Raw genomic sequence first — 9904 nt, forward strand, 5'->3', positions numbered from 1 at the left:
TGCTGAGAAGCCGGTGCATCGGTGACCATGTGCCTTTCAAATCAGTCCCAGGACTTCCCATAGCCCCGAGTCCAGGTGTGCCCTGCTCTTGTAACGATCATCTCTGCTGGAAATCCATAACTGATTGACCAACTTTTAAAAGGAACGCGGCTAAAATTTCCCCATTTACTTCAAGTTAAAATGATCTTTCAAATTGGAAATAAATGCTAAATTGTCCTTGTATGCAGATGTATTCCTGTCTCTAATAAGCTCTGCGGGTCCCACCATAACACTGCTGTAACTAGTGAGTTTTCAAGGTATAAAATAAACATACAAATCCGTAACTTTTCTATGTACTGACTACAGATTAAAGAACTCACAACAGCTAAATCTAAACTGAAAAATCAGATGAAATTCTTAGCCATAATCAAGTCATGAAATCATAAAACAGTAATGAAAGAAACTGAGGAGACACAAATAAATGAAATGAGATGTCATGTCAGTGGGTCAACAGAATTAATATATTTAAGAACAGGTACTACACTTGATCTTAGCCGCAAGACTGAGAAGTGATTAGAACGAATATATTTACATGTCTATAATATTTAAAGAGATCTCCAGATTTGATTCAGTTTCTAAATCTACTTCCCTAACAAGTAAGCATCAATTATAATCCCACCCTTAAAAAAGTCCTTCCTGTACCCCGAGGTTGGGGAATGAGATTAGGTGTAAGATGTTTATTGCACTGGGTGACGGTTATATGTACAAGAGGAAGTGCTAGCTTTAAATAACTGGTTTTCCTAAATTAAAGCAAGGACTCTAGCTCTCTTCAGTGACTAGAAAACACAAGTGATTGCTGAGGAGTGTAGAAAAACAAAGCTTCTGTATCAATGTTTGTCCCAGCCCCCTGTGTGTTTCCTGCTAGTATTTCATATTTCCAACTTCCTGTGACACCAATTTCTGCCTGGAGTCAACTGGTATGTTTGTTATCCATTAACTTTGACAGCCTGAATATGCTTGATTAAATATTTAATAGAAAGGGCACTCGATAGTACGTATTTTTCTTAGAGCTTGCAATGTTTTTCTCTTGATTGAAGTAGCTCAAGTGAAGGTTCCAAGATTATTTTCAGCAACTGGTCAGTGTCCCCAATGGTATGATTCATTTTGAAAACCTGTAAAGTGCAGAGTGCAAGAATATTTCCTTAAATCTTCTTTCAGTAGGAATCATTCTACTTACCATGTCAGAAGTAAAAGCCGCATCTAGCAACTGATCATGATGTGCATATATTTGTCATGCAGTGGCTTAACAATGCCTGCCATTCTAGCTCCACAAGAAGCTGAGACAGTGAGCATGACGGTTCTAGGCTAGCCTAGGCAAAAGACCATCTCAACAGAAAAGGCTGAGTGGGATACAGAATTGTCATTCCAGCTATGGGGCAAGCTCAAGTAAGAGGAGAGTGGCTCAGGCTGGCTGAGGCAAAGAGGGAAATCCTGTCTCCAAAAATGATCAGGCACCAAAAAGGCCAATGATTCTTTAAAAAAAATATATATATATATATGTATGTATATATATATATATATTAAGAAAAGGAAAGGAAGGGAAAGCTGAAGCCATGCTTGTATTAATTGAAAGGAACCCATAACGAAGGTTCCATTCTGTACCTTTCAACTACAAAGACTATGCTGGGGCTTTGTGGGCAGGAGTTTGCAAAGTGAGCCAGTCGCCAGGGCTGTGACTCTGGCAGTGAACAGCTCCCATGATCAACTCCTAATTGGATGGCTTGAGAGGGGCCTGGTGGAAAGCAGGAGAGAGGCAGGAAGTAGGGACCTGACTAAGTGGGGAGGCAGGATTTGACATAAGCGCTTTCCCCTTTCACAGTGGTCTTTCCATCCCCCCAGCCATTGGGTTGCAGCGATACAGGGTGTTGTAGAAAATAAGGCGGTGGTGGGGTTGAAGAGTTGGGACACGGAGGGGTTGGTGGGGTGACAAGCTAGAGTGGTAGTGTAGGGTGTCTGCTGTTTGTGAGTGTCACCCAGGAGAAGCAGCACTGAAGTGCCAGCTCACTGGAGGTGCCAGCGCAAACCCACACCTGGGCGCTGCATTACAGGAAAGGAAGGGTGTCCCCCCTCTCATGAGAGTCTTAAAGGTGTGGAAACGGATGGCAGTGTAACAGTTTCCTTAGCATTACAGTGGGGATTAAAAAAATAAATTTAAGGACATCTGTAATTGTAGCAACTCAAGAGGTTGAGATCAAAGGGTTGCGGTACAAAAACAGCTTGGGCAGGAAAATCTGAGGGCTACTTTTCCCCAGTTATCCAGAAAAATGTTGGAAGTAGAACTGTGGCTTAAGGGCACAAGTGCTCAGGATATTGCCCGGGCCCCGAGTTCAAACCCCAGGACTAGTGCACACACACACATACATACACACAATTCGCAAACTTGTGAGCATTTTTATATCTAAAATAACTTTCTCAGAAAGCATTCGATTGTATTTAGCAAATACGTAATTCACGAAAATTAAATTCGTTTGGATCATCATCCAACTGTGGATTACATTTTGCAAAGTAATGTTCAATGAAAGGCTTGGAATTGTCTTCCTGTCTTGACTGGAAGCACACTTCCTGCCTGGGGGAGGACAAGGTGGAATGCAGCTTGCTTTATGTAGGAGTGCCTGATTCCTTCTCTAAGTAAAATGCTTGCGTGGCTGCCTTTAAAGGACGGCAAGACATGCAGCCAGGCTGCTGGAGAAAGAAACAGGATTTGGTTAGGAACATGGTGCTAATTCTCACTTCATTTCCTGCTGGCAGTTGTGGAAATTGTCTCCGTGTCTCAGCTTCACCTCTTCCCCTGAAATTCTAAGTCTGGATGTGTAGGATATTCTTCTACTACAACCATTCCGGCTTTCTAAGATGTACCCAGCAAATAGGATTTAGGCAACATTGGTTGACTTAAGGAATCATGGTGTGATGGAGGAACCATTGTGTGTTAAACACAAAGTTCAGAGCATGAAAAAGGCAGTATGGGAAAAGACATGGCACTATTAAAAAAAGTAAAATCATTGCAATTGTAGCTAACCATTAAAGTGTTCATATTACAATGAAAAATCAAGTAAATGTAAAATGAAAGTGCATAATATATAAAACGTTACTTGACTTGGAGTCCAGCAAAACCTGTAAGGCTTATAGAAGACATTCACAGACTCCCAGATGCATGCCACGTCCCAGACTCCAGAGGCTGACAGAACTCCAGGGGTACGGTTAAAAGAAGTCATTAGCACTTGAGGCCAGTTTGGATAATTGTGCCTCTCATTGAATAGCATTCGAAGATTAAGCCATTTCTGCCGTCACTTTGTACCATGCGGGATGATCTTTGCAGAAGCTTGTACCTGTGTTTTTCCAGTCTATGTTTTTTTGTATTTTTCTCAGTTGTGTTTCTCAAAGATCGACTTCTATTTTTATGAAACTCCATAAGAACTTTATGATGGGCTTCCCTTGATTTCTCCTTGCTCATGGTGATTAGTTTGTAAGTTAATGGATATTTTGAAGGATTTTATCAGCTTATAGATATTACCCGTTATTGTCTGCCTTCTGTTTTATTGACTTCTACTCTTATCTTTACTACTTCTGTATTTGAGCTTAATTGATTCTTATATCCTACCGATGTTTAAATGACAGATTAAATCACTGCTGTTGGCTAATTCATTCTTCTCTTCTAATATGGTCATTCACAACATAATCTGACATATTTTGATATTATGATTTTATTTTCACCTAGCTGAAATTATTTCGAAATTTCTCTTATTTCCCCTGTGACCTGTGAATTATATATAACTGCATTATTTAAATTCCAAATATTCAGGGAATTCACAGAATCCTTTATTATTTAAAAAATAACCATATAAAATTCTAAAAAATAAATGAATACACATTTAGTCATATCTGTCAATTTGAATCTTTCTAAAATCATAGAATCAACTGGCCTAGCTTATGGCCTTAAGTAATGTTTGATATATATGTAGATTTGGCATTGCCACTTTCCATACATACTCAAGCTGTTTTGCCATGAGTAGGGTTGTGAACATCAGAGCTCTGCAAACAGTGACAAAATCGAGTTGGTTAATACGGTCCAGATCTCCTTTACCTTAGCCAATGCTCTGTAAATTAAAATTAGATATTATGAAAGGAAGATTCAAAAATTTCCATTAAGTTCTGTTAGTATTCTTCAATGCATTTTAATATATGTATTCATTTATTGTTATTCTTGAAGCGTTGTACAGAGGGTTTACTGGTTCATGGTTCAGGCAATGGGCGCGTTTCTCTTTTGGACAATGTCACCTTTCCTTCTCTTCTCCCAAATTTCCTCCTCTCATCCCTACCCACAATTCACATAGTTTATTTCCCCCAGTGTTCTATGTGTTTTGGAGTGAAGCTATCGGCTGCTTAGATGTTCAGGGTCTAGTTGTAAATGCATCATACTTTTATCAGTTATGGTGAATGGCCCTGTGAAAGTGTTAGGCCAGTTAAGTGTCACTTACTGGAGATTCTCTAAACTTCACCGAAGAGTTTTCTGTCAAGGTTTTGAAGCCAGGTCTGCTGGAGGGATGGAGAATGACATGCCAGAATTATTTTTAACTCCTGTTTCTCTACTTATGAGTAATGGGTATGTGTTTTACTATCTCTTACTGCAAATGAGCTGCTCATGGCTTTGTTTTATGAATTTGGGATGTAGACCTTTATATGTGGTCAGGTTTGTGAGTAATTTCTCTACATTGTATCTTCATTTTGATTATGGTATGTTTTTGTCATGAAAATATCAATGTGCTAAGATGTATCAATTCTTTTTAACAACTCGTGTTTCTTGGACAAATTTAGAAAAGTCTTATTGAAATCCAGATTATACATGTCTTTGTTTTGTTCTAGTGCTTACATTTATTTCATTTTCTGCATAAATGTCTCAGATCCATTTGAAGTTTATTCTTTTTCTTGGTGTGAAGGATATGTCTAATTTTATCCTTCCCAAGGCTTCTTTCTTTAGACAACATTTCTATTATATAATAGTTTCAAATGTGGTCCTGTCTATTTCTGTACTTCCTGTTCTATTCCATGATATTCCTGTTCTTGCAAGCATCAAAGTGATTTAAAAGCTGTAAGATGTGTGAGCTGTGACAGTATAAAACTTTTGACGTCAATAGTTGTAGGTTGTCAAAATTCTTACTTATAGATGTATTAGAGAACAGGTATAAAATATTGAGTAAGGTATATGTGTATGTATATATGACATATGCATTATGTACCCAGATGTAATTTACAACTGTAAATATCATGTGATCAGGGAAGAATAATTTAATATCAAGTCATTTGGGGGGAGGTTGGAGTTAAACTTATGTGCAGTCCTCATGTATGCATTTCAGTTTGGAAGAATCATTTATTAACTTCCTAAGAACAATGGTACCAGGGGACTCATGATTCTTTTTATGATTCTTCTTATGTGTACACATTTCCATGTGAATATTAAATATCATGTTCCTTCTTAGCCCAGCGAAATGCTAAGGTGGAGCACTTCCTACTTTTATTTTTTGCAAAGTATTTTTCCAATTTTATTCATCTCCCAGTCCTTCATCAACACTTACATCCATATCATGGACACTGGATGGAAATCTACTCTTAAGAAATGATTTTTTTAAACACGATGAAAGAGTTCTTTTCAAATAAACTCACAGCACTTTATGTTTAAATAATGACTATAGCTAACTATCTCCCTGTAACTTTCCTGATGCTATTTTCTGATTGAAGCTTTGATAGCAGCTGGCCCACATTCAGACCCTATGGAGAAATAGGTAAGGGCCTGCCAACGAGGTTAGAAAGTGAGTCATGTTGACAGATGGTTGGGAGTGGGTTTTCAATTATGGAAAGCATGGGGTAATGAATCGAGAAGGCACAGACAGGCGCTCACAGGAAGCTAGTGCCTTATTTGGAGACTTCCTCGTGAACAAACCTATAAACCGCGCATGACATAGAAAGGCAATAATTCCAAACATTTTTTAGCAGCATTTTTTTTAACTTTCATTTGGAATATGAAAGGTGACACTTCTAGGAAAATTCTAACAGTTTGAAGTATTTTCCTTTTCCTCAGGGTATAGCACTTTTAGCCTTCTAAGAAATGCTGGCTGCTGATTTGAATTTGACTAGTAGAAGAGGGTTCTGTTCCTCCTCCTCTTTTCTTGCCCTCTCCCCTCACTCCTCTTCCCCCTTTTATCTTGCACCCAGCCTAACACTCGTTAATTCATTTTTTTGTCGGGACTTGATATGATAATTTTTTTTATATTCCACATTACACCTTTCTTTCTATTCATGGAACCTACACTTCGGTAACAGATGGTGAAGGAGGAAATTTGGAAGTGACTCCTGTGAGTTTAGTGTTTGAAACAGCCTAGAGACATTCAAAGACAAAAGCTTAGAATGTAGCTTTCCATTTGTCCCCCAGATCATGACTTTTTTTTGTTTGTTTTCCTAATTAAGCTAGCCACTCTTTCTGAGTCAGGCATGTTTTCTAATTTAGCAAATCTAATTATTTTGAGACACATAGACTGGGATCTGAGCAGAGTTTTCCTGTCTGCACAGATGAAGGAGAGTCAAATACTCTGATTCTATATCCCAGATGTTTCTGGGTGGTTCTCAACACCAGTGCATCATGGTTTGTACAATAGGAACAATAGTCTATAAGAAGAGTAAATTTAAAGATAATATATATAGAGAGAAACAGCATAAATGGTCAATGCAAGTTATGGCAAGAAAAGCCTTGGGTGATCCATTTATTTTCCTGTAGTCTTTATCCTCACTGTTTTTGTTGAACTATGTGCTTTTATTTTAACCTAATTTTTCTTTTGCTGTTTATAGTGAAGGTGAACAATCTGATACTTTTATACACCTATTGCTAGTCAAATGATTACTGTAGCAAGCTGACTATATCACCTTCTTATGGACTTATCTTTTGTGGATAGGCATGGTAGGTGCACCAAAATATACTCCAATAATGAATGCCTAGGGCTCAGCTCCATAGTCTAGCCTTTGCGGGTGTGTCAGATCTCTGGAAGTCTTCATCATAGAGCATGTTGCTGCTTTTGACCAAGATCCCCAGCCATTTCTGTTCCTTCCTGGCTGTCTGTGGTGGCCACTGACCTGTTGTGCATACTCAAAGTCTTCTAAAATGTCCTCTAGAGGAGGGATCTACCATATTGCTCTTCTTCTCTGGCTGATTTCGCTTAGCATCACGTCCTCTGGGCCTCCTCTATGTTGGTTACAGCGACTTGTAGTTTGTGGATTATCATATTCCAGATGACCTTCTCTAGGAGAAAGCAGAGTTACTGAGGCAAGATGCAAAGGACAGAGAAACTGGCAGGTCTCGAATTTGGTGATAGCATCCAAGCCCTGTGGCCCAGCTCCAGGTTCCAAGCCATTGGACTCTAGGAGATGTGAAGTTACCTGGTCAGGCAAGGATAGCAGATGGCAGAGTGTGAGTCTGGTGCTTAATTGTTTTACATCCTCATTTAAATGCAAGCTGAGTTTCCGAGATAGGCATCCCTTCATCTCTACAAAAGGAGAATTTCGCTGACAAAACGAATGCTCAAATCACAACTTTGGAGAATCCGTTCTCTGCAAATGCTCCATTGATGTTTGATTCCAGTTTCTGTCAGCTGGGATGGAATTGACAAAAGCATGAGAGCTTTAGAATAATTCTCAGACATAATATTATCTATAATCTCCTTCAGGAAGAAATGCCAGTGAAAGCAATAAATTTTGCTTTCAAGTATACACAGAAGGCACATTATACAGATTGGAGATTGAGACAACTTTTAATATACTTTCATTCTGTGCAGATATGAAGAAAGAATGTAATCACAGAGGCCTCTTGAATAGACTATAAATACCCTGTAATATAAAAACAACTTGATCTAAAGGTTCTAAACTTTCCACCTTGATTTCACATGGTAAAAAAAAAAAAAAACTTAACAAGACATTTTGCTAACAGATTTATCATTACACTGGTGACATGGAGTTGGGAATTTCAGTTATCACAGAACAGAAGCCCAGGAGCATGAATTTGAGCTTGTGCATTTCCTGCCAGAGCTGACTTCAAACTGCACTCCTCAGATCTCAGCCTCCTGAGTATCTAGGATTCTAGATATGAACCACCAGTGCCTGACCACATGCATCTTTTAAATTTGCATAAGTTGCCAGGAAGATTCTTGGTTTTGTTCATTTATTTACATTAAGGGTTAACTCTTTCATTAATTTCTTAACTTATTTCATTCTCATTTTGTTCAAAACTGATTTATTTAACTAGAAATGGAAAGGATCAGCTAGGGTATAGCTCAAGTGGTAGAGTGCTTGCTAAGCAAGCAGAAGGCCCTGGGTTCAGTCCCTGTAAAATAAAACAAATACAAAATATAATGAAAGAAATAAAATAAAAAATTTTAAATAAAGGAATTTCCTCTTCAAAATTAAAAAAAATAAAAGGATAGAAGAAAGGACACTAAGAAAGGAGGAAAAAAAAAAACAAAAGAAACCCAGTTTCTTAAAGGGTGAAATGAGAAAAGGATTCTGGATTAGGAGTGATAACTAAGATTTTTAACTAGCTACAGTCATAAACAAAGGGTTTCTTTTGTTGTTGTTGTTGTTTGTAAGCAGACATACTCAGTAGGGAGATGTATATCTGAACTCTACTTCAATTGTTATTATAAATATTCTTTTCCAAGAGATTGTACTTCTGCTTTTTTCTCCAAGTGTTGGAAGTATCTTCTAATGTTAAAGGATGTGGGAATGCCTCTAGGATTAAGAGTAATAGTAATAATAGCAACAAGAAAATAATAAATTAAATGACAGAATAAATTAAAATAATAAAATGAAAGAATGAAGAATGTTACTACATGTTGAGCTGTAAGTAATTTCTCAAAAGTCAAAATGATCAAGGAGCCATGGTCTCTTGCATTTGGCCTTGTTTGGTAGTGCTGGGGACCTAATCTAGGATGTCATGCAAGGTAGAAAAGTTATCTGCTACAGAGCCACCAGTCCTATCCCCAAAGCCTTTTTTTCTTACACATAATAATAACTGACATACGTCTTGATGAGCAGAGCATTTTCTGAAATATTGATGTTTTATTGTAGTCAAAACCTAAAAATTTCCCATCCTACCTGTGCTCAATAAAAGTAAAGCCGCTCTGTGTCCTGAGAAATGAAAGCACGCTTCAGAAGGATAAAGGGGAGACTTTGAACCTATGTATTTACAAAAGGCTACCCAGTGATTATGTCTGACCACCAGCCAAAGGGGTCAAGTCCAAAGTGCAGCGGAGACTGTGTTCTTACGCACGCTGTTTCATGTTAGCGCTGCTGTTTTCACTGGACTCTGGGAATATGAACTGAGCCACCCAGGATACCTGTGTGAGTCAACTTTTTTTTTTTCTGAACTTCTCTGAGCTTCACTTAGAGAAAGACAAGGACAAAGATTGAGTGGTTGTTGATATTTCACAGGATAAACTTTGGGAACTTACTTCCTTGATAAAATGTTGACCCTCTGGGGTGTTTAGGGCATTCATCCAGCTGTAAGAAAGGTAACACTTCAGTCATGTGACATCTGCCAGCTCCCCTGGGGAAGCCAGGCCAGCTTTTGCCTTTGGGTTTCAGCTTTTGCATCATAAATGGGCTAATCAGTAAGGGAGGGGGGAGGTGAATTGGAGGGTAATTTAATGCCTTTCTTTTTTTTTCCTTTTTAAACAATTTTGTACCTTTGTTGGTGATTTTGAGCTAAAAGCAGCCTCTAAGCTTAAGTTGAACACTGTCTAGAGTTTCCAGGGGCATAAGTCTGTACAGCACTTTGTGCAGCATGCAGGTATGTGGGAACAGTTTCCTCTTGAGTTTGATGCTGGAT

The 9904-nt window shown here is 38.3% G+C and overlaps 1 pseudogene; it reads right to left on the reverse strand.

Moving 5' to 3' along the window:
• Positions 1-437: 437 nt before the first annotated feature.
• On the reverse strand, positions 438-553 carry LOC150049558 (U2 spliceosomal RNA; annotated as a pseudogene).
• Between the last annotated feature and the right edge of the window lie 9351 nt (positions 554-9904).

The sequence above is a fragment of the Megascapheus bottae genome, chromosome 19, assembly GCF_031878675.1.
Source record: "Megascapheus bottae isolate mThoBot1 chromosome 19, mThoBot2.hap1, whole genome shotgun sequence".
NCBI classification, from domain to species: domain Eukaryota; kingdom Metazoa; phylum Chordata; class Mammalia; order Rodentia; family Geomyidae; genus Megascapheus; species Megascapheus bottae.